Source organism: Carassius auratus, chromosome 49 (genome assembly GCF_003368295.1).
Source record: "Carassius auratus strain Wakin chromosome 49, ASM336829v1, whole genome shotgun sequence".
NCBI classification, from domain to species: Eukaryota; Metazoa; Chordata; class Actinopteri; order Cypriniformes; family Cyprinidae; genus Carassius; species Carassius auratus.
The window spans coordinates 7,198,802-7,220,832 of NC_039291.1; the positions used below are offsets into that span (position 1 = coordinate 7,198,802).

General features: G+C 41.1%; 1 pseudogene; it reads right to left on the reverse strand.

Moving 5' to 3' along the window:
• Positions 1 to 8,452: 8,452 nt before the first annotated feature.
• Positions 8,453 to 13,501, reverse strand: LOC113065905 (uncharacterized; annotated as a pseudogene).
• Positions 13,502 to 22,031: the final 8,530 nt, after the last annotated feature.

The following is a 22,031-nucleotide window of genomic DNA, read 5'->3' on the forward strand; positions in this document are numbered from 1 at the left end:
CAGTAACTGGAGCAGTTCAGGTACCGGACGAGTCCAGGCACTGGTTAAGATTTATTATTTTTTCCTTTCCTTTAGATAACTGGGGTTCATTTTAAATACATACACATAGATGTAATTACACACATAGAATGCGGGAACATATCATGGGTTGGGGTTATTTTGTTTGTTTTGTTCTATTCCTGATTCCTTATGTTTCTATTTTTCTGTCCTTTGTGTGTCTTTTGTTCTTTGGTTTGCTTTTTCCCTCCTTACTATCACTCCATTAGGTGGCGATGATGGTGTGAAACTGACGGCCGTAGTTTCAGAATGGGGAGATGAAGACCAAAAATTTCTTATTTTAATATTATTTATATTTATTGTGAAGTTTTAGTGCATGATGAAGTTTACTGCATGAGTTAAAGTCTGCATGAACATGTAGGATCATATGACCAGACACAGGGAGAGGAACTAATTTTGACCATACCAGAAATGTGTATGTAATATGTTCCACTGATGCATAGGGTGGCTTCTTCTTTCCACCAATGTATGTATGTATAAACATACCAACTGATGTTAGCATGAAGTATACATTCTATTTTAAACAAACCAACATGTTTCTGTACTTTGTAAGGAACTTGGTCAGTGGTATATAAGCTATGGTCACTGTTAAAGCCTTAGAGCAGTGGTTCCCAACCTTTTTCAACTCGCGGCCCACACAACCAAACACATATGTTTGCGCGGCCCACTTCAAAAAAATTAACTGACCCCGCTATTGTTGGGTTAATAACTTAGTACTCCGAAGCTAGATTTTAAACTGTATTTATTGAATAAACTAGGGCTGTGCGATATGAAAAAAAAAAAAACTATCGCGATTTTTTTTATCAATTTTGCAATTGTGACACACATCGATATGCTTTTACAGTCATAAATGCATTCAGGATTAATTTGAAACATATTTCCAAAAGAAAACCAATCAGAGCTTTATCAAAAAGTCATCTCTAGAACAGACATAAGTCAAAATTATCACTATAGTGAAGATGTAAAAAAATGTATAGACTTGTGGCAAAAAAAAAAAAAAAATCCTGTATACAGGGACTTTTTTTTCTTTTTTGCCATGCATTGTTCATAGAGCTCATTAATTGTAGCGGTGCCTCAGGTGTTTGCAGTGTATGCGGTCAGCAGTGAGAGCGCATAAATATAACGCGAAAGCACGCGAAAGCACATTAAAATAATGCAGATAGAGTGCGAATCTATCTGTTCGCAGCAGATTTCTTTTGCTCTGCACAAAACCAGTCGTGCTTGCTCAGATACACACTGCTTTGCGAGGAGAGAGTGTGCACACTAAAAACGTGTCTCCTCTCACTTAAACTGCATCCTGTTCACTAACAAATTCACTCTATGCTCATGTGTTAGACATGAATTATCGCACGTTTTTATTTCTAGCCTTTTACCGCAGTGAGAACGCTCAGATCCGTCAACATTGGCTCAGAAAAAAGGCGCATCACAGACAGTGTGTGAACCTGGAGTTAGGCATATGCCCAGTCTCTGTTCTCGCGCTAGGCGCAATGCATTCTGATGGGATCGGATACGGGAGGTCAGGGCCGCGGAAAATTGTGGTATAAAGCGATTTAGAAATCGCGCAAGCTCAAATCGTGATTTTAGGACGTTTTCTTTCAATCGCACAGCCCTAAAATAATTGGCGGCCCACCTGGGCCGCGGACCACAGGTTGAAAACCACTGCCTTAGAGAAACTGAGAGACTGAGAAACGGAGAAATGGGAAATGAACATACAGCTGGCAAAGACAACAAGTTTCTCTCCTATGCCTGATACATATGTCAATAAAGATTTTCGACAAGGCAACTGGTATTCGGCCCTGTGATTAAATTGTAAGGGGACAAGACTGATTTTAGATCAACAGACTGTGAATCTTTGGCAAGGCAGCGATTCAATTCGATTACGATTCGTAGGTTTTCGATTCGATTCAAGAACGATTTTTGCAAATTTAGAACGATTCAATTCGATTCGATTCACAATTAAATTCGATTCGATTTGATTATAACGATTCTATTCTGCATTCTTTAAGTGCATTCACGGGATTATTTAAATGCTTCTACTAAATTCTATAAATGCTTAGTCAGGGGGCAAATTACAGTAGCATTTATGGTTAGAGAACCATAGGTTAGAAAAAAAAAACAATAAACCTTTTGTCCATTGTTAAATGCTAGTTTAATGATGCAACATGGCATACGTAAAAATGTATGTAAGCCAAGTTTTTAAAAAAGAACTTTTGACACACCAGGGGCGTAGCCATAATTTCAGAAGTGGCATAAATGTCAAATACAATCATTTTATGTATGTAGCCTATACAATAATAATAATAAGTATTATTATTATTATTATTATTATTTATTTTATTTTTTTTCAAGGAATTAGCTTCTTTTTTAATTACTTTTAATTAGCTGTAATACATCAAATACACTGCTGGACAATAATCAATCATTTGTAATCGATATTTTTTTCCTAATGGCAATTTTATGATTGTTGTATATACTAGGCTACATTTAATTAGCAATTATTAAAATTTTCTGCACAGAATAAGGTAGAAAATATAGTTTATAGTTTCTGTACTGTAATAAATGTCAATTAGCATCATTCATAAATTGTTTGTGGGTTTTTTTGTTTGTTTGTTTGTTTCATCAGTTCATTCTGCTTTTATTCAGTTTAGCTGCAGATATAGCCTGGCACGTCTATGAGAGCGAGATCGCTTCTCTTTCAGTGTGAAAACGTCTTCATCTCTATTTAACGTTTCCTCTCCATCAGCGAATGATTCTGAGAGAAAACGCACCAGATGTGTATTTGCTAATGAAACAAACGCTACTTTCATGCATCTGATTTTCAGATAAATCTTGCGTGACCTTATTTCAAGGTCGTTTTTAATGCTGTGATTAATTTTAAAAGTTTCCTTCATATATTCGGTTCATCCGCATTGTTTAAAAACATTTATCATTCAATGGATCTGTGCGTATGATTTGTGAAGGACAGATAAGAGGAACGATTTACAAACACTCTTCAAGGTCTCCATTAATTTGTGCGTGTAGTAATTTAATGTGTATACATTTTGAAAGCATTGAATCGCTATAGAAATCGCGATTCATTCGATTCTTAGCATTTTGAATCGATTGCTGTTCAAGATTGGGCGATTCACGATTCAAAAATCATGTTTCAAGATCGATGCATATGAATCGACAGGGTTTGTAATCGATGCATCGAGAAAACGAGTGAATTATTACACCCTACTACTGAACCTTTCGTGTCCTCGTGGATACGTGGGCAGTGGTCCTGACACGATGATCATCGCTGTGGGCGTCGTGCTGCGAACCGTCTCGATCAGGCTGCTGAAGTCCCTCTTCAGCGTCTCCGTCTGCCGCAGCATGGTGTCGTTAACCCCGCCGTGAAGCACGACCACTCTGGGGCTCTCGTATCTGTGCAGAAACATCGAGAACACGAGTACCAGGCAAACAATGAGTGTGTACTTTACCTTCGGCTAACGTAGCATGGACGTGTCGGACGATGGAATCTCCGATGATCACAGCGTCGCGTCCTGTCTCGCGGAGGGGAGGGGAGCGAAGCGGTTCCGGATGGAGATCTCGAAAGCAGGAGGGGGAGAAGTCGTCAGCGCGGCTGTCCGCTCTCTCAGCTGGGCCTGCTACACCTCCAGGTCGCGAATCTGCTTCCACACGGCCTCAAGTACGAGCTGCACAGAGTGGAGACATTCATCCGCCATTAAAGCAAGTAACAGTGAGTACAGCAGTGGTAATGTGTGTGAATAGAGTATTAGCAATATAAGCGCAGTTAGCAGCAACCACGCTAGCTGATACTAACGGGCTATTAGCTAATATCGGACCCGGGAGATCAAAATAAAACTAGTGATAGCGAGGCGCTCTGATTGTTTTCATTGTAGAATACAATAGAGGATATATTCACACGTTATATAAACGGAAACAATGGTGTATAAAATTGTATTTTTAAGTTAAAAATAGTCGATGAAAAGAATATAGTGACAGAGCTCAAACGCAGTACAGATGCCAACAACCTATTTTTTTTTTGTCTGTCAACTAATGGACAGCATTTATTTCTTTGTTTAAACAAATGATAAATGATTCAAACATTCCTACAGCAGAATTCCTTTGAATCTTTCAAAACAGTAATGAAATAACACATAACTAAGCAAACACTGCACGTGAAGTCATCTAACTACAGTTCATTCCATGTTCAGTTGGCAGATGTGTTCACTTGATTGAAGAGTTTATCTTTGATAACTTGTGACATCAAACCATGAATTGCTTCAATGGTTGTCTTGCAGCTGTCCCGTGTTGCCTTTGCTAGTTTGTCCTCAGATTTCCTATCGTGGAAGTGCATTAGCATGTTTTAAATCATACTTATATGACCGCCCTCAATTTGTAGCAGTGAATGAAGAGGTATCATATTGATCACAAGTGCAGTATGGAGTACCTCAAGGCTCAGTACTAGGGCCGCTACTCTTCACGCTTTACATGTTACCCTTGGGAGATATCATCAGGAAGCATGTGTTAGCTTTCACTGTTATGCTGATGATACTCATTTTTATATTTCTTTTAGGCCCAGAGAAACATACCAATTTGAAAAACTAATGGAATGCATAGTCTGTATAAAAAAAATGGATGACAAGTAATTTCTTATTACTAAATTTAAAAAAAAAGAGGTATTAATTATAGGATCTAAAAACTCTGCATGTGATAACGTAAAACACTGTCTAAGACTTGATGGCTGCTCTGTCAGTTCTTTGTCATCAGTTAGGAACCTAGGTGTGCTATTTGATAGCAATCTTTCCTTAGAAAGCCACATTTCTAGCATTTGTAAAACAGCATTTTTCCATCTCAGAAATATATCTAAATTATGGCCTATGGTCTCAATGTCAAATGCAGAAATGTTAATCCTTGCATTTATGACCTCAAGGTTAGATTATTGTAATGCTTTATTGGGTGGTTGTTCTGCATGCTTAGTAAACAAACTACAGTTAGTCCAAAATGCAGCAGCAAGAGTTCTTACTAGAACCAGGAAATATGACCCATATTAGCCCGGTCCTGTCAACACTGCACTAGCTCCCTATCAAACATTGTATAGATTTTAAAATATTGCTTATTACTTATAAAACCCTGAATGGTTTAGCACATCAGTATTTGAACGAGCTCTTATTACATTATAATCCTCCACGTCTGCTGTGTTCTCAAAACTCAGGCAATTTGATAATACCTATAATATCAAAATCCACTGCAGGCGGCAGATCCTTTTCCTATTTGGCCTGTTTTTGCCTTTTCCTATTTTTTCTAAACTCTGGAATAACTTACCTAACATTGTTCAAGAGGCAGACACACTCTTGCAGTTTAAATCTAGATTAAAGACCCATCTCTCTAACCTGGCTTCCACTGCTGGGATAGATCTAGGGTGCCCTTTGCTCGTTTCCTTGAAGTGGGGCCATGAATGTTTCCCTGGGTGCTTTCCTCAACACCAAAGACCCATCAAGGTGGTTCCAGTGATTCCTATCAACTCCACTTCCATAGAGAGCCCCCTGGAAAACCGATATCCCCAAGGACTATTCCCACTTCAGTGATGTGTTCTGCCCGAAACGATCCTCTAAATTAACCACCTCACTGACCATGGGACGGTGACATAGATCTCCTCCCCAATAAACCAGTACCCAGAGGTAAAATATATTCACTTTCCATCCCCGAACAGAATGTCATGTAAGATTATATAGAGAAGGTGTGACAGCAAGGCTACTTCTGTCCATCAACCTCCCCTACTGGTTCCTTTTTCTTTGTGGCCAAGAAGAATTTAGGTTTGTGGCCTTGTATCGATTATCAGGCTTTAAACAAAATCACAGTAAAGTAACAATATTTGTAAGTCAAGAAGAAGGAGGCAGGAACCGGCGAACATTGATTAAACTTTAATAATAAAATAAACACAAAACAGTTCATCAGCCTCTTCAGGATGAGTCCCACACACAAACAAAACCAAAACACAAAATAAAACCCAGGCCTGGTCCTCTCTCGTCTTACACTGATGTCACTCCTTTATCCTTCTGGATGTCACGTAAAAGAACACAAACTCCAATTTCAAGTAGAACAGTTTATCTGCCACAACGCAAAACAGCAGGGTACAAGAAAATAGAGCACTTGAGCTGGTGAGCTGGAGAGCTGTCTCTAAAACACGGAGACTATGAGGCACTGACCCGAACCAACCCAGAGAATATTCCTGGGTACAGGCATGGAAGCACACTGGGCGATCTCCTCAGCTGAGAGCAAAAAGAGAGATCTGAGGACTGAGAGCAAGACCAGTATCAACTACTACGAACAACGGCCTGACAACATGCAGTAACAACCACAAGACAGGACAGAACCAGCATCAGGTGCAGCCAGACTGATTAGCTTATCAGCCCAATGATTGCTGGAGCAATGCTGAATGAGCAATCAGAGAGATAACGAGAAAACAGACATGCAGAATGAACACACAGATCTATGAACCGTGACACTGGAGCTCCTCCATGGAACTCGAGACCGGTGAGTGGAGAAGGTGTCGCTCAGGGGTGCGTTTCCCAAAAGCATCGTTAGCCAACTATAGTCGCAAGTTCCATCGTTACCAACGTAGTTTAACGATTCGGTGTTTCCCGAAACCACAGTTCGAACGAACATCTGCAAACTGAGTCGCAAACTTGTGCTGTTGGAATGACAGCTCTCCATCTGTGGTTAGAAGCATAGTTCGTTGCTAGTTTGCTGTGTTGACGTCGTTGATTGCGCCGCACCTGGGCTGTGTTCTATTCAGAGTTATCTACTCTATGCCCTATTCGTTTTGATTTCACCATCCACTTTGAGTGATTTGTAAGACTTGATGTTGTGGTGCTCAGATAGTTTTTAGGTGTTTTTTTTTTCTTTTCTTTTTTTACAAATTACCTTTAAATCGTTATAACAGGGTGACCATCGCAATTATTCTCCATTGGAAGTGCTCTATGAAGACATTATTTATTCCGATTGGAACACAGCCTTGGTTTCTTTTGTGCGACGAAAATGTCAGTTTGCAAGTAACTATCTTTTGTTGAAACATTTCCAAAAACAAATTTCTCATAAACATAAAAAAAAAAAGTAACATAGTATGTTAGAGATTTTCACTTATAGCAAATGTTACAGTGTACTGTTCACGTAGGCTATTCAATATATACAGTGCATAGAGTTTTAAGCACTAAGAAAGTTTAAAATTCATACATTAACATAGAGTAGACCTATTTAAAATATGACTCAATAAATATTCAATGGATGCTCCCAAATTCCCAAAAATAAGTGGTTTTGTGTTGTGTTCACATAATTAGAATGTGGAATATTCTCATAGGCTTTGTAAACAACAAATATAGCCAACTTCTTGTTTGCTAAATTATTTAAATAAAGTCTGCAGGTGGAAACCATATGGTCAAACAAAAAAAAAAGTTTATTAACAACTGTCAGATTAATAAAATAAAATACAGTATGCAAACTAGAAATAATGACTAACCAAACATATTCTGAATTAACAGTTCTCTGACTTCTGCTCCTGCATGATGCATTCTGCATTGATGTTTGTTCAAAGGATCATCATCATCATCATAATCATCATCATCATCAGAAGTGCCTTCTTCCTCACCATCAGCACCAGCAATACTCCCCTCATCCTCCTCAAGAAGCTGGACATTTTCCTTGACTGCAATGTTGTGGAGAATTGCGGTTACTACAATTACAGAGCAGCTTTTGTAGGGGTTAAGCTTCAGGCCACCACTGGACTTGCTGATACACCGAAACCGTTGTTTCCATAGTCCTATAGCCCTCTCCACTGTAGAGCGTGTCCTTCCATGGGCCTGATTAAACCTTTCCTCTGCAATGGTGGCTGGATGCTGCACAGGTGTTATGAAGTATGGGCGAAGAGGATATCCACTGTCTCCCAGCAGTCAGCCATCACCAAATCCACCCTCTTCAGCCCCCTGGCAAATTGCAGAATTAGCCCATACAAAAAAGTCATGTGTGCTCCCTGGCCACTTTGTAACAATCTCAGTAAACATCCCCTGGTGATCACACACTATTTGAACATTAATAGCTGGATAGCCCTTCCTGCAAATGTATAATGGCTCATTTACAACAGGGCTAGCCACTGGTATAAGGGTGCCATCAACAATGCCAATCACTCTGGGTATGCTGGCAATATTATAAAACTGTCGATTGGCCTGCTGGATTTCCTCTGGTGTTTTGGGGAAAATCAGGATGTTCTTAATTAGCTCCTAAAGCAAAGGTGATACTGCTGTTACAGTTTTGCTGACTGAAGACTTGCTAAGCCCCAGGCCATCACCCACCACCTCCATAAAACTTCCAACAGCATAAAAACGCAGTGTTGCTAACAACTGCACTGCTGGACTTAAGGCATAGTTTCTTCTTGTGGCCCTCTGAAGGTGTGGTTTCACAAACTGAAGTAATTCAAGGATCTTGTTCCTTGGAAGCCGGAATTTTCTCAAGATGGCATCATCAAGAAGTGTAAGATGTGTCCTTATGTAGGCATTTATGTACACTGTCTGACGTCTGCGCCTTCTATGCTCAAGCTGTAGAATTCTTTGTAAAGCATTTTTATTTGTAGAGTTCTTAGTACACCAGCTGTTGATGCATCAGAGAGATGATAGAAACACCTCAACTAATAATCAATCTAAATTAACTAGCTAAACTAGTGATCTGTCCAAAATTTGTTATAGTAATTTGGCACAGCATTATCCTATTAATGCATTAATTACATTTTTGGTTTTTGTTTGTCAAACTGTTTTTTCAATAATTGTCATATCATTTTTTTAATTATAGGAGTACTTAGAGTGTTTTGTGCCATGTTTGGCTTATATTGTCATTGATATCATGTTGTGAACTGAGAATACTTACATGGACAACTTCAGTTATGGTTTTAGTGTCTGTGATGGTGGCTTACCACTGTCACTTAAAAGTTTTAATTCCAATTTATACATATGCTTCATAATGAGGCTGTCACATGATTCAGGTAATTAATAATGGATGACAAGGCATTGTAAAAATGTTTTATCTTCATTTCACGAGTTCACACTTACATACAATTGGGAGGGTAAAGTTTAATGCGTATTTGGCATGCTGTCCGGAGGGAGGGCTCCGAGCTCGGCCCGAACCCAGAGTTCTCCCCCCTTCCCTATGTAAGTGGTTTAGGACTAGAAGTGTGGAGAAGGGGTGGTGGAGGGATGCTGCGAGACTGTCAAATGAATTGAGGTGAGACTGCTGTATATATACACCTCTTACCATTGATTGCTGAGTGCTCTCCACCTGTGTTAATTATCTGCTCGTGCTTCTCCCGAACTTTGTTAATAAAACATAATTTCACAAGTTCACACTTACATACAATTGGGAGGGTAAAGTTTAATGCGTATTTGGCGTGCTGTCCGGAGGGAGGGCTCCGAGCTCGGAGTTCGGCCCGAACCCAGAGTACTCCCCCAAAAAGCTCAAGAGCAGAGGACAGCCGCCGAACTAAAAGACCCCCCAAATGAGTGCCGTGTTTGGCGGGCTGGGCCCGTGATGGCGGCTCACTGTACCTGGACTGACAGGCCCTGCCTGCTTGCAACGGGGACCGATCAGGCATTTTTTGTTTTTTTTTTCTCTTCTGGACAGAAAGAGAAAAACAGGAAAGAGGAAAATGAGAGCTTGACCGGGAGATTTTCTCACACTGCGTCTGCTTTGAGACCAATGCTCGCTCGACGGAAGAGATAACGTAAGTGTGCTACCGGAAAAGTTCTCGCTTTGTCCGCTGTGAGACCGAATGCTCGCTGGACAGAAAGAGAAAGAGAAACAGAAAAGAGAGAAAATGAGAGCTTGACCGTGAGATTTTCTCACACTGCGTCCGCTGTGAGACCTAATGCTCGCTGGACGAAAGAGAAAGAGAAAATGAGAGCTTGTCCGGGAGATTTTCTCACACTGCGTCCGCTTTGAGATCAATGCTCGCTGGACAGAAGAGAAAACGTAAGTGCTCTACCGGGAAGTTCTCACTGCGTCCGCTGTGAGACCGAATGCTCGCTGGACAGAAAGAGAAACAGGAAAGAGAGAAAATGAGGGCTTGACCGGGAGATTTTCTCACACTGAGTCCGCTTTGAGACCAATGCTCGCTGGATGAAAGAGAAAACGTAAGTGCTCTACCGGAAAAGTTCTCGCTTTGTCCGCTGTGAGACCGAATGCTCGCTGGACAGAAAGAGAAAGAGAAAATGAGAGCTTGAATCGGTTGGTCCTGATATAGCTGTGGAAAGCATCTGAGGACCATCTCCCAAGGGCTTGTATCTGCTGTTGGGAGAGGCCTTTTTAGGCTGCTGAAGTTGCTGCCCCAATGCGGAATGAGTGACTTGAACAATTCTTTACTGGAATGCCTGACTGTTGGAGAACGGCTTTGAGGTGTTTCTGGAACCAAAAACGAGTCACAGGTTTTTTGGATTCGTCTATGAATAGGGGTTCCAGAGGAGATTTGGCCTGAGAGCTTCTCCATTGCAATTATGCCAGAACTGACTGGTATGGTTGGATTGGCGATGAGAGATTAAAAATGTATATGAAATGGCCTTTTTTGGTTTGGTCGGTCTTTGTTTAATCAAATATGAAATTGATTCACCATCTATTATTGATAAGTCTGAGATGGTGGGGTGGATTTTTGGGTCGAAGTTGGAAGTGATTGCGAGTTCCAAACATCTGAGAAAACCAAGAAAGGCTAGGACAAACATAGCGACAAGTGTGCGAGCGGTACTGATGGGCTGGTAGCCTGTGCGGAGGGCGCGAATGCATTTGGTGACAATGTCTAACGTTATGGGTTGTCTAGCGTTGGTACGGCTGGGCTGGGATCTTTGAATCCCTTTGATCAGGAGGGAGGTTTGTGAGTTGTTTATCTCGGGGGAAGGAGCGCCGTACATCAATTTATGGAAAAACTGGATGCCGCTCAAGTATCCATTGATGGACCCGACTTGGAGGCCCTTAATGCTATTAAGGTAGGAAATAAAAGAGGTGACTGAAAGAAGAGAGAAATCAGGGAAAGGCATGTTATAAGAGACGTGGAATGTTTTGAAACATCTCCAAGCCGTCACGTAGGATTGGAGGGTTCTGGGAGAAACTGCTTTGAGGATAGTGTCGAACGATGCGTCAAGCAGGGGTTTTAACGGGTGGGTTACGGGAATATTAGTTCTGAATAGCGAGGTACTGGAGTTGGGAATTGATCCGCCTCTGGAGCCAGCGTCCTGAATTTCTGAAACTGAAAACGAGACAGGGAGTCAGTGATTTGGTTTTCTGACCCAGGGATATGTTTAGCAGTTATGATAAATTGGTCGCAAGCTGAAATCCAGGTGAGACGCCTTAACAGTGGCATCAGAGCCGGTGAATGGGAACGGCCTTTGTTAATGCAATGCACTGTTGCGTCGTTGTTGCAATGCACTAAAATGCTACTAGTGGCCCATTCTTTCCCCCACAGAAAAGCAGCTACTACGAGAGGGTAGAGCTCGAATAGAGCTGAGGATTGAGATATGTCCTGGAGCTGCGGTGGCCACGGAGCCGCGAACCAACGACCTTGAAAAAATCCCCCGAAACCGATTGAGGGGGCGGCGTCTGTGTACAGTTGGATATCAGTCGGGGACGAAACCAAGTTGTTATAGAAAAAGGATAGGCCATTCCACTGGTTTAGAAATGTTAACCATAGCCTTAGTTCGTCGTGACATGCTTGATTTATGGAAATAAGTTCCTCTAGTGAGTGAACGGAGGACGCGAGTGAGAGGAGATGCGATATAAAGGGGCGGCCCTGTGGAATGATGCGTATTGCGAAATTTAAATGTCTGAACAGGGATAGGAGTTCGCGTTTTGAACAATTAGATTTTTTAAGGAAAGCCGAGGAGATGAGAATTATTCGGTCAATTTTCTCTTTGGGCAGGGATGCTTGGAATTTGTCTGAATCCAAATTAATTCCTAGGAACTCGATTGATGTAGCGGGGCCCATGGTTTTTTTCCTCTGCGATAGGAATTCTCAGAAAAAACGTTTTGGACTGTGAGGATGTGCGCGGCTGGGATGGCATTGGGAGGCGAGACTATTAAAAAATTGTCTAGCAAGTGAATGAGGTGGGGAATGGCGTAGTTGTTCGCCAAAATCCAGCAGACAGCTTCTGATAGCATGTCGAAAATGTTTGGGCTGCTTTTGCATCCGAAAGCTAAACGCACTGCAAAATAATATTTCCCAAGCCAGCAAACTCCAAATAGATGCCATGAATCTGGATGTATGGGCATTACTTTGAAAGCAGATGTAATGTCAATTTTTGCAAGCCAAGCACCCCGACCTACGATTTTGATTATGTCGATAGCCTGATCAATGTCGTGGTATTTCAACGAAAATTCATTGAGAGGGATCAAGCTGTTTATGCTTGGGAACGGGGAATTGTGCGGGGCTGACAGATCGATTATTAGGCGTTTTTTACCCGAGAATTTCCTTGTAGCCACTCCAATGGGGCTAATACGAAACAGATCAAATGGAGGATTGTCAAACGGACCGATCATGAAGCCGGACTCAACTTCTTTTTTGATCAGTTTGTTTACGACTTCAGGTTCTATGAGGGCAGATTGAAGATTATTACATGTGATGTTTTGGGAGAGTGGGCACTCTAAGCCGGGTTTAAAGCCATTTTTTAATCCTGACAGCAGATAATGAGTAAATTCGGCGTCTGGGTGATAAGCTAGTTCGAAGTGCAAGCGCAAAATATTTACAGGAGTCGCCAGATGATTTTGAGATTTTTTATTCACAGATTTGTAAACTGGACATGGCATGAGCACCGCCACAGAAATTACAGACGTGCATAAACCGGCAGCGTGCTCGGTTACATTTACCCTTGTTAAAATGGTTACAGGGCTGTCGGCTTTCGTCGAATGCGGAGTCCTGGTTTGCGTGGGTGGTTGCTGCCAGAGGCACGTAGCTGGTGGATTTAGCGGTGTTTGTTCCCACGTAGGGAAGAGTGGAAGGGTTAACCTGCGGGCACGATGCGGTTGAGTGCGTAACTGACCTGCAAACTGCGCAAGTGATATTTTTGCAGCCTAAAAACACTCTGCTGTGGAGATCGGAGTCGAGTGCGCCCCAGTATGCGCTTTGATTCCACTGTGCGACTCGCACTGCACTTTTTGCTGAGAAGAGTTTATGGTACGTGTAGAAGTGCCCACCCCCATAGGACAGCGCGAGCTCAGCTATGATTGCTTGATAATCATTCAGCAGCGATGGCCTCGCGCTAGTGTCTCCAACGGGGGCTGTAGGCCACTGAAAAGAAAAAGGGTTATGTACAGCAGGAGTATGAAACTGAGTGGCTGTGGGGAGGCCGCTGGGCCCGGCTGCATGTGGCACTGCGGCAGCAGAAACCGTGGTGGAGGGCTGGGCCTCATCGGGAGGTGGGTGTGGACCTGACATGGCGGAATCTGGGGTGCGGTCTAGGCTCGTGAATTTTGGGCCCTGCGGGCTTTGCTCTGCCTGTGGGTCGTCTTTGGAGTCGACTGTAGGGAAACGTACAGATCATACAGCTCCGCTTTGTTCATTTTTCACGAAGCCTGTATGTCTTGGTGAGCGTAGTCCTGTTCGGGTCGGTGTGCGGCCGCGTGAAGAAGCCTGGGGCTCAGGTGCGACGTCCGGCGTTGGAGGGATGGCTGTGGGACCGGTGGAATGTGAAAGTGCATCCTTGGTGGTGTTTCCGTTCTCATCAGATGAAGAGCTCGATTGTGACATAATGGCAGAGCTGGAACCAAAAGCTACTAACTGCTGCGAGACTGTCAAATGAATTGAGGTGAGACTGCTGTATATATACACCTCTTACCATTGATTGCTGAGTGCTCTCCACCTGAGTTAATTATCTCCTCGTGCTTCTCCCGAACTTTGTTAATAAAACATCATTTAGCAATTGGCCACATTTTGAACTGGCATTAATATACTACTTTGAGTCAAGTTACTAATCCACATGTTAAAATACTGTTTAATGCCATATGTATTAGAAAAGCACTTAGGGTACATATACAAAAGAGCATTTGCATATTACAAAAGAGTATGTTTGGACATAAAATAGTATATTTTATTTTGTATTTCAGCTTTGAACTGCTTTTTCATTGAAAACCTACACCAGAGCACAGCTTCACCAGAGCCCCATTTGTCTGTTTCCACCTCCCTGGACAGGACGAGGGGTTGGATTTTGGGAGGCATGGTGGCAATGTAGCCACATAATAATAATAAATAAAAATAGAAAAGAAGATGATGAGGGTTACATCTGTTGATCTGTGTAAAGAAAATACTAAGTTAAGAAAAGTTACAAAGCTGTTAGCCACACATGATTTGACTTTACATACTGAGTAATGAATGAATGTCATTTGCACTTACTGTCGGTTGGTAAAAACATGGTTAAAGAGGGCTTGCTGGCCTGTTGTTGTAACAGTTCTAATTTAGCCCTCCTATAGGCCATTACCTCCTGATGATGTCGGTCTTGCTGCTCCCTCAGGGCTGTCAGTTCTTTCCTGATTTCCTGGAGTTCAGTTATTTTCTTCTTCTCAGACTGCAGCAGCTTTTCACTGCAGCCACAGCGTCCCCTGTTTCTCCTTTGTCGGGAGATGAATGGCAGGTTTTCAAGAAAATCAGGAGGATGTTGCTCAGCACACGAGAAGACCTCAGACTGAGGTAAGTCAGGGGAAGGGAGCAATAGCCCAGGATCAGGACTCACTGTTGACATTGAAGGGCCAGACTGGAGGAGGCCCGATGTGGAAGGGCCAGACTGGAGGAAGCCCGATGTGGAAGGGCCAGATTGGAGGAGGCCCAATGTGGAAGGGCCAGACTGGAAGAGGCCCAATGTTGGAGGGCTCAACTTTGAATACAAAGGCCTGGTCGATGCACATGCATCACTGCCTCCAATGAAGCCTTCCAATGCCTCAGGACCCAGGATGGCCAAAACTTTCTCTTTCTGTGCATTCAGAGGTGGAACTGAATTGATACCCCCACCAGTCTTTTTTGCTTCCCTTCTGTGTGCTGCTGCCCTCCGTTTGGTTACACTTGCAAAGTCCCTCCACTTATTCCTCATTTCTTCAGGGCTTTGCTCATACCCATTGCCAGAAGCATTTATTTTTTTGTGTGATTTCTGTCCAAAGTTTTTTTTTTTTTTTGTCAGAATTTGTAATTGTGTTTTTTAGCTTGGAGGACAGCTGGATGTTATAAATTTCCACCTCCTCCAAAAGAACTGCAAGTACTTTCTTTGAAAACTGTGGCTTTCGTGTCATATTTGTCATCTCTCATTAACCATGGCTGTATGGCAAGGGGACTTAAATTGGAAATGATCTCGATCAAAACAAGCAACAGGTGTGCAGAACAGTAGATCAATCACAGTATTTTCAAAACCCAGAATTTATTTTTATTGTAATTTTATTGTAAATTTGCTGATTTATCAATATTAAATCAGGAAAATAAAAATACAAGTAACAGTTATATACTTTTGAAGTCTGTGTAGGCCTATATATGCTTTATTGTACAAATAACGAATGTTGCATGGTTACGTTATCACTCCACTCCTACGTAACGTCACTGCGAAAGCACATTGCATGCGAGCAGAAGAAAAGAAAAAAAAACATTTTACAGTAGGTGGTGCTATATGCCCTTGGCAACAGTCAGCCATTATATCGAAGAGGAAGAAGAAGAACATCATAGTGAAAGCTCAAACCAACGTGGTTCTAACGTTGGATCTGCGACACAGGTACAATGGTTTCGGGAAACAGTCTTGACTAGTTAGTTAGTTTCAACAACAATGCATCGTACTATAATGGTTAATCAGCGAGTTACGTCATTGTACGGGAAACGCACCCCAGTATCACTCTCACTCCACTGGCTTCTCTCCATCCCCACAGCTCTCGTTCCCGCCCTCTCGTCACAGTCACAGACTCCACTTTTTAACTTCAGACTTTGTTTACATCCATTTAGAAGATATCAATAATGTTTGATATTTTGAACCACTTGGAACACGTTTGTGTTAATTTGTTTTCATGTATCATGTGTCTCCTAACAAAAATGCACACATTTTGTTTTTAAAGTTTGGTAGTGTATGATCCTCAGTCATGTAGTGTATGATGGCCAGTTTTCCCTTTTGACTATTTACAATGTCAGTATGTGTAGGATGCCTAGTGTTTTAAAAATTTGTTCAGATTTTGAAAGTACTGTGGTGTTGATGAACAGTACAACCCACTTTTTTCCAGCAAGGTGTGAGTTGAAAAGGCTAGCACTGATTCACATAGCTTTATTTCACAGGAGGGAATTAGTCATAAGACACAGAAACACTAATTTCTCATAATTTAGGGGGGTAGTGTGTGGTGTCAGAAAAAGACATTAGAGACAAGCACACTGTTCATTAGCAGATGAGAGTGACAGTACGTATGTTGTCCCATTAATTAAAATAATCACATCATAGGTGATGGAATAATTCATTAACTCAGATTTAGTTAAGGCTTAATTTAATGTCACTGTTGGTCAGGAGGACAGAAAAAATTAAGAGAGGAAAGACGATGAGGATATTATGCTACAGGATTGAAATTGTCATTCAACAATTTGTTTTGGGCTGCTCCACTGGGGACAGCTTTCCCTTTTTCTGCAAATCTATCATTTCATGAAATAGAAAAGAGGCAAACATATGGGTGATGGAAATCAGTCACTTACTATTTTTAAATGCCCCATAAATCTGTTTTTAAATTCCCTTCCATTTAAAATACCCTGGTGAAGTGTGCCTTCGTATAGCCTGTTAAGTACCACAATCCATGCATGGCACTACATTTATCCTACCAGTGTAATTGGTCCAGCTCCCTTGGCTGGTGGCTCAGTTACTGGTCCTCCCCCCAGGCCTACAACCAGGAGAAATCCCAAATCAAACAAGGATCCCACGCACGAAAACCCTGCACAAAGACAACATGAGAGAGAGAGACTCTGCAAACATCAACTCCAGTGTTTCCCAGCATTTGTGTATCCCACAGGGCTAGGAATAATGCGCTGGCACCCCTTTACTGATACCAATATCAACAACCAATTTAAAACAAAACTTCAACAAGATGCAAAAGTAATTTCATACACTGATATGAAAAAATCAATCATAAATGTGCCAACAACATAACCTAATTCAATTACAACAGGTTTCCTGAACACCCCCCATACTTTATATGACATTAGTTAAAACACTCAGTCCTGTCCCAAACTCATTGTTGGAGCTTCCAAACTCATTGTTGGAGCTACAGTGGTTACTGCATGGGGCTGGTCAGGTGCTTACACAAACAAGAGCAATGTGTTGTTGTTGATTTTTTTTAAACAAAACGAGCTAACAAATAATACGATTAATCACAAATAACTAGGGGTGTAACGGTACTTGTAGTCGTACCGGACTGTTTCGTTACAGGGCTTTTGGTACGGTGCACATGTGTACCGAATGACCGAATGCAATATTTTGTACGTGGAACATAGGTACATTTTTGTGTTTCCAAACGAACATATTAAGTGGCAGAAGTCTCCGCGTTCAGTGCAAATCCTGCCCTGCAGCTGATTCTAAGGCCGGTGACACACTGGCTGCGTGGCATGAGCCTGCGTTTCTGCTGCGCGTCAGTTGCGTGACGGCTGCTTCGCGTTTTCTGTGTCTTTACACACCAGAATTGTGCCTGACACGGTTCAAGACAAGATCCTGGTGTGTCGGCGGCCTCCATCTATGTTACCAGTAGCAGCAGCTCTTCACAACAACAATATCTATACTTCATGTTGAGCATAAATGTAAAGTGATACTGATAAAGGACACCGTTAACAGTATTGACGGCAAAATAGACTATGTTTGACAGGTGCAATATGCCAGTGTGTCACCGGCCTAAGGTTTTCAAAAGCCATCACGCGAGTGTGAACATCACTACAACTAGGAAAAAAAACTATTGTAATTCAAAAGAATTATTGTAATTCCAACGCAATAACGAAATCTGAGCAGGTCTAAAAACTGAAACTGTTGATGCTGCACTTTACACTATATTTTTTTAAATATGAGCAGGCCTACAAGCTGGGATTGGAAATGCTGCACTGTAATCATAGTTATTTATTTATATTTTTCATTATATTTTATTATATGATATCGGTTTCTTTTTTTATTTTATATATATTTTATTAAAAAGTATTAAAAAAAGTGTAAACAAATTGTTAAAAAAAAAAGTTGCAGTTCAATGTTTGCATTTCTTTGCCTTACTGTACCGAAAAAGAACCGAACCGTGACTTTAAAACCGAGGTACGTACCGTGATTTTTGATACCGTTACACCCCTACAAATAACTGATGACTGAATAACATTTTGTCTTGTTATTTTTTTATTTTATGTACAGCCTAGATTTTTGCCTATCCATGTTTGGGAATCACTGAGCAACTCCATGCTGGCTAATTGTTCTACTATTGAGTAGTGTGTTTGTGTACGTGTGTTTGAGATATAGGCTGGTTCTACAATCAACAGATGAAAAGCATCACACACACAGACACACAAACAGAAACACACTATCACCTAGAGCACATTTGCTGTGTGGCACCATGCATGTTACAATTCCATGCAGGAGGACAAAAGCCTGAGTGAGGGTGGCAGAAGACCGACTGGCAGTGAGTTTCACCTGCAGCTAAACTCAGAGGAGGGGCCAGAAAGGGTGAATGGTGCATAATCAAGACCAACACTAATTTAGAGAGTCCAGCTCCTACTGCCAGAGGGACCCAGGAACACCTACCACTAACCGCAGACGCTCTCTTTTGCTTGCCTATCCTGTTAATCATCCAAACGACCTCATCCTATCCTCGCTTCATGAATTCCAAAACAAAGCACAGCTGTCAAACTGCAGGGGCGGGGCTACTATATATGTTTTATAAAAATCAACAGCAAATGTCCAGGTTTCTGTAATATTTTCTCTACAGATAATTCTTTAATAATAAGTAAAAATATATAAACGGACTACATTAAGTTAAATTAACAAAACCACCATTAGCCAGATTAACCACCATGAGTCAGTTCTAAGGTGAAGATCATGGTAACTCATGGAAGATCATGTATGGAATCACTATCCAGAAACTTACAATAACCTCAAAAGTTTACACTGACTTCAATCATTACTAGGGAGTTTTCATGATCTTCACTTTAGAATACTGATCCAAATAATTAGTAATTCCTTTAGAAGGATGTAGTAGCACTTGACTCGTATAATGATCAGATGGCGCTGGTGTACGTGGCATGCCATTTGGCATCTCTGCAACTTTGTGTTGTCTCTGTTTTTCTGTCTGTGTCGAACTGTTACCCCACTCTGGTCTATGATCACCAGTTACTTCTGCATATTAAAGATTCTGTTGTGACCACCTATAGCTCACAGTTAGTAAGCTCTGTGGCCAGATCAAAATGTTTTCCAAACATTATCTTGGATATTCCAGATTATCTGCGCAGATGGCATCCTGAGAAAGCGTTGCTGGAGAGGCGGGAATCGCGGAAGGGGTTGCTGTCAAACGGAAAATGGAGCTGCACGCAGGCTGTGTTTCCAGCCTCTTCTCTATGACGTGGAATCTAGGCGGTGGTCATTGTGCTATCTCACGGAACTTCCAGCTCGCTGACTTCGACCCATTCTCCCGGATTCTCCACTTTCGATCTCTCCCTACTCAACTCTCTGTGTTCGCCGTGGTGGAGTCAATCTTCAGAATCTTCGCTCTATGAACAGAGCTTCTACTCCTGTCCTCTCTCCACTGCCTTCCAGGATGGCTCTGATTAATGCTCGGTCATTAGTCAATGAGACGTTTTTATTGAATGGCTTTGTTACAACTCAAGCCTTGGATTTTATGTTTATCACAGAAACTTGGATTAAGGTTGGTGATCCGAGTCCTTTCTCTGACTTGGTTTCTGCAGGCTGCACATTTTTTAATTTGCTCTTCTGGCCGCTGGGGCGGTCTAGGAGTCATTTTAAAAGACAGTTTTAGTATCCACTGTTGTCCTGTTTCGTCTGCTGTTTACAGTAGTTTTTAACGACAGTTGTTCTGACTGGAATGGAATGATTCTGTTTTGTTAGCACTGGTGTATCGGTCCCTTCACCTAGTTAAACATTTTATAAATGAATTTACTTTTTTATGGGTAATTATATAACAAAGAATAACAATATTCTTCTACTAGGTGATTTTAATATGCATTGTGTGCTGTCAGTCTAAACCTCTCATTTCTCATTGATTCATTCAATATGGTTCAGTGGGTCAAAGATCTTACACATACTCACAGACATACTTTGGACTTGGTTCTTTCTTATGGTTTTTCTATTACTGATACTCAGGTTTTTGATACTTTGCTCTCAGTTCGTATGCCTGTATTATTTTCAATACCTTTTTCTCAGCTAAGTTCAAGCATTACTCCTACTGTACAACTGACTCGTTCCTTTTCTTCCTACATTTGCGATGCCCACTTGGAAAAAACCTATATAAACATATATGTTTCAATATAGGTTTTGATATAGGTTTTTAATATATGTGACATATACTGTATAAAATTGGCAGTTTTCCTATATGTACATATATTTACATATATGCACACATATATATGTGCATATATATGAACATGGTGTTTGATAGGGTGTCCGAGATTTTTATTTTTTCCTCTTTTTTTTTTTTTTCGCCGCACAAATTTTTTAGCGGATAGGCGTTTTTGTCCAACACAGATCTGATGTTTTGGAAGAGCGAAACCAATGTTTTGAAACCCGGTCCCAGAGTGGATATATTTGAAAACGCTGCCTTATATTTGAAAACGATTTCTTCTTCTCCATATCTCTGTGGCAGAATTACAGCGCCGCATGCTGGTCTGGCATGTAAACTATATCAGTTTCGTGTGGACACGGATATTTCTTGAGATGAGGGAAAAAAAGATTGGGGTTCTGTCTCCGTGTGGACGGGGCCGAAGAAGTAACGGGTACTTACGGTTATGGATAGAAATGTAGGGGAGTAAAGAGTACAATATTTGCCTCTCAAATGTAGTTGAGTAAAGTCATGAGTACTCCCCAAAAATGATACTCGAGTAAAGTACAGATCCCTCAAAATTGTACTTAAGTACTGTACTCAAGTAAATGTACTCTGTTACTGTCCGGCACTGTATATCATGTTAATATATTGCCATAGTTAAATTCCATAACATGCCAATTACATGTGATACCAATTTCACATGTTCGCACATACATAAGTGTCATTATGTGAAGGTTTCTCAAGATTTTTCTGTGATAAGATTACTAATCTGAGATCTTAGTTGCAACCACTTGCTAATGTTTCACCTGAATTTTGATGCACTTCAGCCATATGGGATGCTTTTGATCCAGTTTCTCTCCACTCTCGCAAAGAAACTATTGACCATTTGCATCCTTCTTTCTGTTCTCATGATGTTCTTCCTCCACATATTTTAAAACAAATTTTTGACTCTGTTGGACCTAGTTTGATGTCTCTTCTGAATAAAAGTTAAGTTTCAGGTACTATACCTGATAGTTTCAAAGAAGCTACTGTGACACCTATACTTACGAAACCTTGTTTTGATGCTAGTAATTTTAATAAATTTTCAATTTATTTCAAATCTTCCATTTATTACTAAATCACTGGAGAAAACGTTTATTTAGCTATGGCCTTTCCTTAGTGTAAATCATATTTTTTAAACTTTCCAGTCTGGTTTTAAGCCTCTGCATAGCACAGAGTCTGCTATATTATGGGTCCTTAATGATACTTTGTCGGCGACTGACTCTGGTGACTCTGTAAGCCTAATTCTTTTAAACTTAACTGGCTTTTGATACAGTTGATCAAAAAACTATTTTATCTAGATTAGAATATTTTGTGAGCATTCAGGGACCGTTCTTAGCTGGTTTAAATTATATTTAACAAATAGAAGTTTCTCTGTCGGATTAGGTCATTTTTCTCTGTTGCCTGCT